Source organism: Mesocricetus auratus, unplaced genomic scaffold (genome assembly GCF_017639785.1).
Source record: "Mesocricetus auratus isolate SY011 unplaced genomic scaffold, BCM_Maur_2.0 Super-Scaffold_100043, whole genome shotgun sequence".
NCBI classification, from domain to species: Eukaryota; Metazoa; Chordata; class Mammalia; order Rodentia; family Cricetidae; genus Mesocricetus; species Mesocricetus auratus.
The window spans coordinates 8529261-8539693 of NW_024429220.1; the positions used below are offsets into that span (position 1 = coordinate 8529261).

The following is a 10433-nucleotide window of genomic DNA, read 5'->3' on the forward strand; positions in this document are numbered from 1 at the left end:
TCTCCGCCTCTCTGCTCTCTCATCCTCTCTGCTCTTTCTCTCCTCTCCCCTCTCTCCTCTCTGGTCTCTGCTCTCTGCTCTCTCCTCTCTCCTCCCCTCTCCTCTCTCCTCTCTCCTCCTCTCTCCTCTCTCTCTCTCCTCTCTCCTCTCTCCTCTCTCCTCTCTGCTCTCTTCTCTCTCCTCCCCTCACCTCTCTCCTCTCTCCTCTCTCCTCTCTCCTCCTCTCTCCTCTCTCCTCTCTCCTCTCTCCTCTCTGCTCTCCTCTCTCCTCCTCTCTGCTCTCTGCTCTCTCCTTCTCTCCTCCTCTCTTCCTTCTCCTCCTCTCTGCTCTCTCCTCCTCTCTGCTCTCTCTCTCCTCTCTCCTCTCTGCTCTCTGCTCTCTGCTCTCTTCTCTCTGCTCTCTGCTCTCTGCTCTCTGCTCTCCTCTCTCCTCTCTTCTCTCCTCTCTCCTCTCTCCTCTCTCTTCTCTCTTCTCTCCTCTCTGCTCACTGCTCTCTGCTCTCTGCTCTCTGCTCTCTGCTCTGCTCTGCCCAGGGTCGCCTCTGCTTGCTCTGCTCTGCTCTGCCCAGGGTCGCCTCTGTTCTGTTGCCGCCACAAAAGAAGATCTACACCCGAAGCTCATCCAAAGGGGTTTATTGGAAGGCAGCTGGACCAGTCAAGCTGAACATACACAGGGTTTATTTATGGATTCCTGGGGTTGGGGAAGTTTTTCCAGAGTAGGGATTGGTCTGAATTCAGTGCTGAGCTCAGATTGGCTAGAGCTCTGCTCCAGGATTGGTTACTTTTTTACACAGGATTAGGGTCATATTTGGCTCTGGTTTCAGGGCCAAAGTGTGTTTCTTTCTCTGGTCCTTTTTAGCCTTTTGGCTCCAATTTTAGGGCCAGGGTACATTTCTTTCACTGATTCTGATTCCTAAAACCTTTGGCACTGGTTTTAGGGTGTGTTTCTTTGACTGGTCCCTTTTCCCTACAATAGGTATGACAACTGGGAAATGGACCACCAAGGCTGAGCAATAGCTTCTCAAGCGGCATTCCTGGAGGAGATGATTAAACATTTCTCCCGAGGGAGTGTTATGGAATATAGCAAATGTCCAAGCAGGCAAAATCATCCTGAGGGCTGCCTTTCCTAGGCTATGGTTGAGGCTGATTATCTGACACTGAAAATCTGCCAGCATCAGGACAGGCAGGTTCCTCATTAAAGCCTAATAAGTCTATAGGCGGCTGATGAGTATCAGCAGGAACAGAGCACACAATGCTCTGGAACCCAAATTGGGGACTCACCATCTTGTGGGAAACACAAGAAGACCCCCATTCCCAAACCAAAACTGGATCTGGTCCTCTCCAAAGACCTGAGATCAGGTCTTTCCATTTAACTAGAGGTTTTTGCTGTACAGCAGGCCGCCAATGATGATCTGCTGTGGAGTTGCCAGAAGCATCCACAATTTAAAATTTTAAGATATAGAGAATAAATGATAGAGTAGAGTGAGGGGAACCAAGGTGGCACCCAAGACTGCTCCTGTGAGCCCTGAACACAGCAAGGTAACAATGGGGGAGGTCTAGCATTTGTACATTAAACATGTTGGTTCCTTTCATTCCAGCGGTAACTACTCTAGCATCATCATCATCTTCATCATCATCACGTTTTCTGTATTCTTATAAAAACTGCCCACATCTGTGATCCAAATTAGTCCAGGTGGCTGGAGATGTGACTCAGCATTAAGAGTATTGGCTGTTCTTTCCAAGACCCTTGTGAATCCCATCACAAACATAACAGCTAAAACCACCTGTAACCATAGGTACAGAGAGACCATCGCCTTGTTATGACTTCTGTGAATACCACTTGCACACGGTGCACAGACATACAAGCTATAAAAACTCTCTTAAACTTCAAATAATGAACAATTTTGAAAATTTGATTAAGGTAATTCTCATTTTGATTTGTTGTGGTCCTAGATTAATTCGTCTTTGCCTCATATCTGTGAAGATATAATATAAAAGAACATATACTAGGGGCATTATTGCTCAATTCCAGTGAAAAGATGAAAATTTATAACTTGCAGCATGAATAGGCCAGATAGAGAAAGTGGTTGTTGAGGTTAGGGAAGTGCATACTAAAGCAAAGAGTTATGGTCTCTGATGAGCTCTTATGCATATCCATGTAATGAATCCTGCATAGTGAACTCCTGTGTGATTCAATGCAGTGAGGACACTGGAGCTAATGTTTGCAATATTAAGCTGAGCTGAAGCCCAGAAGTTATGTGATGGGATTTTAGATGAGGGAATGCATTTCTCTGTAATCCCTGTCTTTAAAATGGCAAAGTATAGAAAGGTATCCTGTTATATTCTCTGGGAATAAATCATTCCTCATATTTAATAAAGTATTGGACTATGATTGGAACTTTGAGAGCAATGTCCTACACTGTTTTGGTCAGATTTGGCAGAGTAGCTCTTGAAAACACCAACAGAACCTGCCAAACAACTTCCTGTTGTAATCCTATTCATTGTGTTGTCTGTAGAAATGAGCTCCTTATCTTAAGTGTGAGATTTAGAGTGATTTTGTGACTCTGGACTGAGGTAAGTCTCTGCCTGCCATATGTAATGTGACATTTTCTGATTTAAACCACCACAATACCACTGTTCAGAATGCAGGCCATATCTAACCCACAACAGAAACATTGCGGCACAGTGGGGTGGGCCGGTTTCCTTATCTTTAAAATGGAAAGATGATTGTGAGCCTAAATCTTATAGGAGAAAGATGCCTTGGAACTATGTGGAGCCACCTGATGCTTCTCCATTCATTGGTACCCTGTAAGCTCAGTTCAGCTACCATGTAACACATTTTCTCTTACTCTTAGTATACCTAGGACTCTCTCTTATTTTTTATTCCATCATGAAGCCTGGCATCCATGCAGAAAATAAGTTTTCTTAACGCATGTGGACTTCTGCAGATGTCTCTAAGCAAGCAGACTATTCCTTAAAATAGAAAAACAAGGACCTCATCCAAATTCTTTTTTAAACCAATGTTACCCTGATCTTGAGAGACAGACAGATAGACAGATGGACAGACACACACAACAACAACAACAATACACACAGAGAAAGAGATAAACAGCGAGACAGAGTGAGACAGAGACACATGGAGACAGAGAATTGTAGACCAATTACACTGATGAACATATACACACAAATTCTCTATAAACACTTGCAAACCAAATTCAGGATCACATCAAAATAATCGTCCACCATGACTAAATAGTCTTCATCTCAGACCTGCAAGAACATACATACATGAGAAATATATTCCATTACACAAAATGAATGAAGTACAGAAACCAGAAGGACAGCTTATTAGATATAAAAAGAAAATGTAAAGGTCTTCGTAATAATCCGGACAAAATCCTGGATAATCTAAGGATACAAAGGCAGATTCGAATAAAATACCGTCATTTTACAAATCCAAGCAAGACCATGTTAAATAGAGAAAAACTCAAAGCAATTCCATGAAAATCAGGAACTGACAATGATATCCACTCTTTTCATTTCTATTCAATACAGTACTTGGATTCTTAGCCGGAGCAATAAGTCAACAGAAGGAAAAAAATGGGACACAAATAGAAAAGTGAGAATGCAAAATTTCTTTATTGCAGATATGTTTCTTAACAAATAAAAGTAAATATTTATCAGAAGTTCCTTAAAGCTGATAAATACAGTCACAAAAGATGTGAAACTAACACACAAAATTCAGTATTCTTCCTGTATACAAGGCCAGACATAGGAATGGAATCAGGGAACATTCCAATCACAATAGCCTTAAAAATACATAATAAGACATTTTGGAGTACCATTCTTTAAAAGCATACTATTACTAAGAACAGGTATGAAGTATACAAGAGCAATCCTAAATATGTACAAGACCTTTGAAACTGATGATCTCAAAGATTTTCAAGACTTAAATAAATGGAAATTCTTAAAGTTTTGTGGATAAGTAGGTAATTAGACGTGGTTATTTTACTAAATTAATAGTGCAATAAATCTTTAATTGGGAAATGTGAATTCAATAAATCACCCATTATTGTGAAGCTTATTAATCCAACCATAAATATTCTATGATGTGACAAAGGATAATTGTCCAAGAGGGTTATGTTCTCTGCATTTTCAAGGTAAAGAAAAGCAGATAGCAATGGGTTTCCTGTTTTCTTTCGTACATATCTCTTAATGCAAGTTTGCATTTCCTGAGATACAGTAGAATACACAGGCATGCTCTCTCCTGCTGCTCCCTCCTCTCTCTCTCTTCTCTCTCGCTCTCCCTTCTCTGCTCCTCTTCACCGATTCTTTTTCTCTCCCCTTTAATAAACTCCACGTGGTTAATGAAAACACAAACTAACAAAACAAACAGAAAAAAGAATACACGTGTATTTCTCAATGATAGTATATGCACGATCATGTCATAAACATGTATGCATGTCGACAGCATTTATTTGGAGTAGCTAACATGTGATATGACATGTCAAATATGAATCTTTTACATCATGGAGTGGGTATCCATGGAGTAGGCCAAGGTGTCCACTCCTAAGTCAACATGTGTCTCTGGCTGGGAGCTTACAATGTAGCCAAAGCCATGTAGAAGTTGCAGAACTCCAATCTATCTGATGCATTTTGCAGTTACTGGACTCTGACCACACACCTGACTAAAAATCTGGTTTAATAATGAAGAGTTTAGCTGTCTCATACTCAAGATTGGCCCCTGCTCCTGCAGGAAGATTTCCAGTTCTTGAAGAACCACTGTACACCAGTCCCTTTGCACTGTGATGGGATTCATGTCTGTGGCGATGGCTCTGAGGAGGGAGTTACAGCTCAGACCCATTCCTAACCTGACCCTAGTCCCTGTCCCCACTCCACCACGCAGTCTCACCTCAGAGGCCGAATGGGGTCTTCTCCCTTCCTGGATATTCAAACCTGGCCTAAGTCTTCCACCCAGTGTCCTGCCTGGGGCTGCTGGACACCCACGTGAGCAGTAGGCTGACAGTGTGCTTCCCAACCCTGACATAAGTTATAGGTATACAGTGCATGCGTATAATGGTGCTGGCCCTCCTGAGACACCTTGAAGTCTACATAAACTCACCCACTTCAGCAATAGCAATGATGCCACTTTGGATGCCTGTATGGTCAGAATGTGTGTCTTACCACACTGTAGCTTGGGGTAATGGCCTGGGCTTTAATGCTACCTACCATTTTTGGGAATACTGTTGATCTTGGGAAAGACCCTGTGACTTCGGCTCAGGACTGGGGGAGAGTGAAAATCTAGGTGAGCGCTACTACAGTGAGGTTCAGTCCCCTAATGGTTGGTGGGACTGTGCCAATGGTACACATGAGCAGCGTTGCCATGGCTGCCCACCTGGGAATTTCCTATGTCGAGCTGCTGTCTACCCTGGAGCCACAGCCTGCTACCTGCCTGCTGACTGTTACACCAACCAGACATTCTGTGCTGATGGAGCAGATGAAAGGCATGGCCGTCATTACTAGCCTGCAGCTTCCAACGCCGGGATTACAAGCCTGTGTATGAAACACTGGGTGTGTGACAGACAGCCAGACTGTACTGATGTACTGATGAGTGTGACTCCTCCTACACACTGCCCTGAAAGGTCATCACAGCAGCAGTCATGGGCAGCCTAGTGTGTGGGCTGTGCTGGCCATCGCTCAGGGCTGCACCTCAAACTCTATGCCATCTGCACTCAGGAGTACAGCATCTTTGTCCCCTTCACCTGGATGGTGGCTGTGATCATGCAGCAGCAGGCACCTCCTTCCTATGGGAAGCTTATTGCCCAGGGTGCCACTCCACCTGTAGAAGACTCCCCTACAGAGAGCTCTAACACTAACTGTTGGGGAACCTGCCTAATCTGCTCCAGATCTTGTGCCAATATATGACTCCTGGAGGTTCTCAGGGGGCATTTTCACAAGCACAGTTGTTCAGTGCATCTTCAGATTGGCTGTCTCCATCTTTGGGTATTGCTTACTCAAACCTGTAAATCAGCTTGCATCCCTGAGACCAGATCCCAGGTCACTGCATCTACTGCTCCCTCAGAGGCCCTGGATAACAGCACAGGTCAAAACCTGAGGGCAGGGCATACAAAGGCATGATGGGGAGCCGGCTCCTTCACTAATCATTAAGGCCCCCATCCCAATACCAAGCATAATTCTGGACTTTCCTATTGTTTCAGAGCAGCAGATCCACTACCTTCAGTGCCTCTAGATGCCTCACTGATGTCTGGAGTTTTAAGGTGCACCGAGGCTACCTCCTACATAGTCTGTGGTCCCCAGGACCTACTTGGACTCCAGCTGGACATCACAAAAGAGTCCTGGCCCCAGAGGATCAGGATGATATATTGCTAATGCCAGTGGTTGAGCAGTAGTCTGTGTATTTAAAGCAGAGAATGAGCTCCTGCTGGTCTGAGCAAAGCCGGCCACCATAGAGTTCTAGACACAATGCTATGATCCTGGGGAAGTGGTTAGGCTTCTCCAGTGTGCTTTCTGGTGCTGAAAGTTAGGTGTCTTTCAGGCAGGGAGAGCCCCTTCTCTGTATGACTAGAGGCTGGAACACCATGCTCTGCCCATCGTCTGGTCCAGGTGGCTGTATTAAGGTTCCCCCAAACTCATAGCCTTGGACAACCCATCCTCCCTGATCCAAATGTGGCCTTAAGTACCAGATGGCAGTTGGATAAATATCTTTAAGCCACCAAGTGGGGATTTGGCAAGGGTGACAGTTTTACCCTTGAATTCTATCCTACCTGCCCCACTTAAAGAACACAATTACTAGCCGGGTGGTGGTGGCTCACGCCTTCAATACCAGCACTTGTGAGGCAGAGGCAGGCAGATCTCTGTGACTTCGAGGCTAGGCTGTACCGACAACTTCCAAAATAATACAGAGAAACCCTGTCTCATAAAACAAAAAAATGAATACAATTACTTTTGAATTCTATTTGCATCATTGAATTTCAAATAAAAAACGCAACTTTAAACTAAAGAGCGAAGAGTTTAAATATCTTATATTTTATTCTTTGAAAATATACTCATTTGCACTGGGGAGGCCCTAGATCCAGGCTCTGTGTTGCGTGCAACAAGAGCAAATCTGTTGAAATCAAGTGAGCAAATTTGGCTGAAAGCATGGAGATTGAATTGAAAGACAGGAGGGCCAGTCATTTGTGCTAAGAGGTCTCTTCTCTTTAATAGAGAGGGAGCAGCCTCATATACAGGCTTACAATACACTGGAAAAAACCCAGGTGGAAGAGATCATGTTTTCCTAATGCTAGTAATTGATGTCAATGGGGCAAGCCCGGGTCAGTAAGCAAGGACTAGAAAACAGGATGCACCTGTTGGAAAACCAGAGACTCACAAAGACCTTGTGGTGGCTGGGGTCCAACATCTCCCCCTTTTTTTATAAATTAGTGCCTGTCTCAGGTGCCTAGGACATTAATGCCAACCTTACCCATCAAAAGAGAAATCATCCAGGCTGCATGACCCTCCTGCCTTAGGGTGGTTGGCATCCCCTTAGTCTCACTTTCCTTGACTGTCTAATTTTTCTGTAGGCTCAACCATAGTTTGTCTGAGGGATTCTCTGTGCTCATCAAGTGACAAACCGAACCTGGAATTGTCTAGCGCCTTAGCCAAATGAATCATAAGATAATACACACTATGGCTACAAGGCCCAGAGATGGGGACACAGCCCATTCTTTTATTAAAAGGCCTCCCATCTGGGATCCCATAAGGATGAGCTCTCCAGAGGACAGAGGATCCCAGGTCTCTTCATCCTAATAATTTGATTGGCCAGTTGAGTATAAACTTTCCAGGGTAACACAAACGTGTGCCAGGTTAGGAGAACAGATTGATCAAGATTTAAAACTCCTACATGGACTAAGTTATCTAAGGAGCTCTGAGTGCTGAGAGCCTCTGTTACTTCCCCTGCTGGTTTATTCACTATAGTTACAGACTGTGAGATGGCAGTCCCAGATACAATGGCTGCTGAAGCAGCAACAGCAATAGCTACAATCACCTCAGAAGTGATGCCAAAATCTCTTTTTTGTTGCATTAGGCCAAACTGTGTTTCTCCAGAGAAATACACTGGCATGGGCACGATACCAGGAATACCATCCACCAAGGATGATATTTCACCACTCCAACAGCTTTTTAAGTGGCCATGTCCTGTCCAAATACTTAAAAGGGGCTTTTGCCACTCCTCACGGTCCTAGTGTTCAATTGCTTTAAATGGTCCTTTTTTCCCCAAAGGGAAAAACTGGAAAATGAATTTTGTGTTTCAAGGTGTGTCAAGGAAAAATTTACAGCCATCCAGTTCTTTGTCGGCTCCAGCATGAAAACTCATGCGTCTGGGAGCCTGATGCAGCAGGCCTGTTCAGAAACTGAGAATCTCGAACCAACACTTTCCTTTCATTCATGACTCCAAGTTAGGACAGAATCAGGTCTTCTCCACTGTCAAGCTTATGGATGTCTCCATTTGACCTGAGCAATAACCGCTCAAGTTTCATCATGCCAGAAAATGTCTGAAGCAAATTGCTCAGTGACATCGACATTTTAAATTTTGAATCATGTGGAAACTGAGGACAATTATCCCCCACTCCCTTTTATATATTTTGAAGTTTCATTTTGATCAATTTTCCATTGAGTGTCTAGACCTGTTATCTGTTTTTATCATTTTTGGAACTGCTATGTAAGCAAAACATTTTGTAAACAATGACTTATTTCATGTTTGGTGGCTTTTCCCCTTTTTTATAGTGAACACCATGTAACCTAAATACCTATCAACTGCCATGTGTATACATTTTAACTTGCCAAATTCTGTAATAAGAGTAAAAACAATCTGCCATCATTCTTTTATTAGTTTGTGGGCACACCTCATTGTTGGACACTCTTGACGAGCAGTGTCTCTAGTTAAACCAAATTGCTTTCTTAAATTCCTGTTATTCTGATGATGAAACTTATGAGACTGCAGAGCTCTCTCTACCTGAGATAAAGCGACCACTTTTGTTAATCTATCTGTTGACTTGTTCCCTTTTTCCAGTGGGCCTGGAAGTTTAAATGAGCTCTCCTGTTATCCACAAGATGTGGCAATGTTTTTAGAAGAATTGAATTTTGAACTTATTCAATCAATATTTTAACCAGATCATTGCAAGTTCCTATGCACTGAACTGTCTCTATTATTTGAAGAATGTTAAAATGTATGCAAATTAAATGAGTCATTTACTAGAAGTTGGAAAACCATTGTGACAACTCTAATTCAACTATCTGAGCTGAAGCCGGAGTTGTTCCCTCCATGTACTTTTTATCATCTACACCATGAGTTGCTCTTCCATTAGCAGAACCATGAGTAAAAATTAACAATTATAGGACTTTTTCTACAGGTTTGGGAATGTAGAAGGAGTTGTTAGTATGAATTGTGACAGTCTGTGAGCTGGAACCTGATCATCAATTCTCTTTGAAAATGACAAAAGCATTTTCCCGTGAATCACTGTGTTGAAATAACCAATCAACTTGTTGCTTGATATAAGGAACTTGGTTCTCTGATTTTTTTGAGTTTACCTTGTATCCTGCCACATTGCTGAAGGTGTTTATCAGCTCTAGGAGTACCCTTGCGGAGTTTTTTGGGTCACTTATGTAAACTATCATATCATCTGCAAATAGTGAAAGTTTCACTTCTTCTTTTCCTATTTGTATCCCCTTTATCTCCTTTTGTTGTCTTATTGCTGTAGCTAGAACTTCAAGTACAATATTGAAGAGATATGGAGAGAGTGGACAGCCTTGTCTTGCTCCTGATTTTAGAGGAATTGCTTTGAGTTTCTCTCCATTTAGTTTGATGTTAGCTGTTGGTTTACTGTATATTGCTTTTATTATATTCAGGTACGTTCCTGTTATCCCTGATCTCTCTAGGACCTTTATCATGAAGGGGTGCTGGATTTTGTCAAAGGCTTTTTCAGCATCTAGTGAGATGATCATGTGGTTTTTCTTTCGCAGATTGTTAATATGGTGGATTACATTGATAGATTTTCTAATGTTGAACCATCCCTGCATTCCTGGAATGAAGCCTACTTGATCATGGTGGATGATTTTTCTGATGTGTTCTTGAATCCGGTTTGCAAGTATTTTATTGAGTATTTTTGCATCAATGATCATGAGGGAAATTGGTCTATAGTTCTCTTTCTTAGTTGTGTCTTTGTGTGGCTTGGGTATCAAGGTAATTGTAGCCTCGTAGAAAGAGTTTGGCAGTGAGCCTCCTGCTTCTATTGTGTGGAATACTTTGACGAGTATTGGCATGAGCTCTTCTTTGAATTTCTGGTAGAATTCTGCACTGAAGCCATCTGGGCCTGGGCTTTTTTTGTTTGGGAGACTTTTGATGACTGCTTCTATTTCATTAGGGGTTATAGGTC

General features: G+C 42.8%; 1 pseudogene; it reads left to right on the plus strand.

The window, feature by feature from the left end:
• The first annotated feature begins 1894 nt into the window (after positions 1-1894).
• Positions 1895-6410, plus strand: LOC121135838 (annotated as a pseudogene).
• Positions 6411-10433: the final 4023 nt, after the last annotated feature.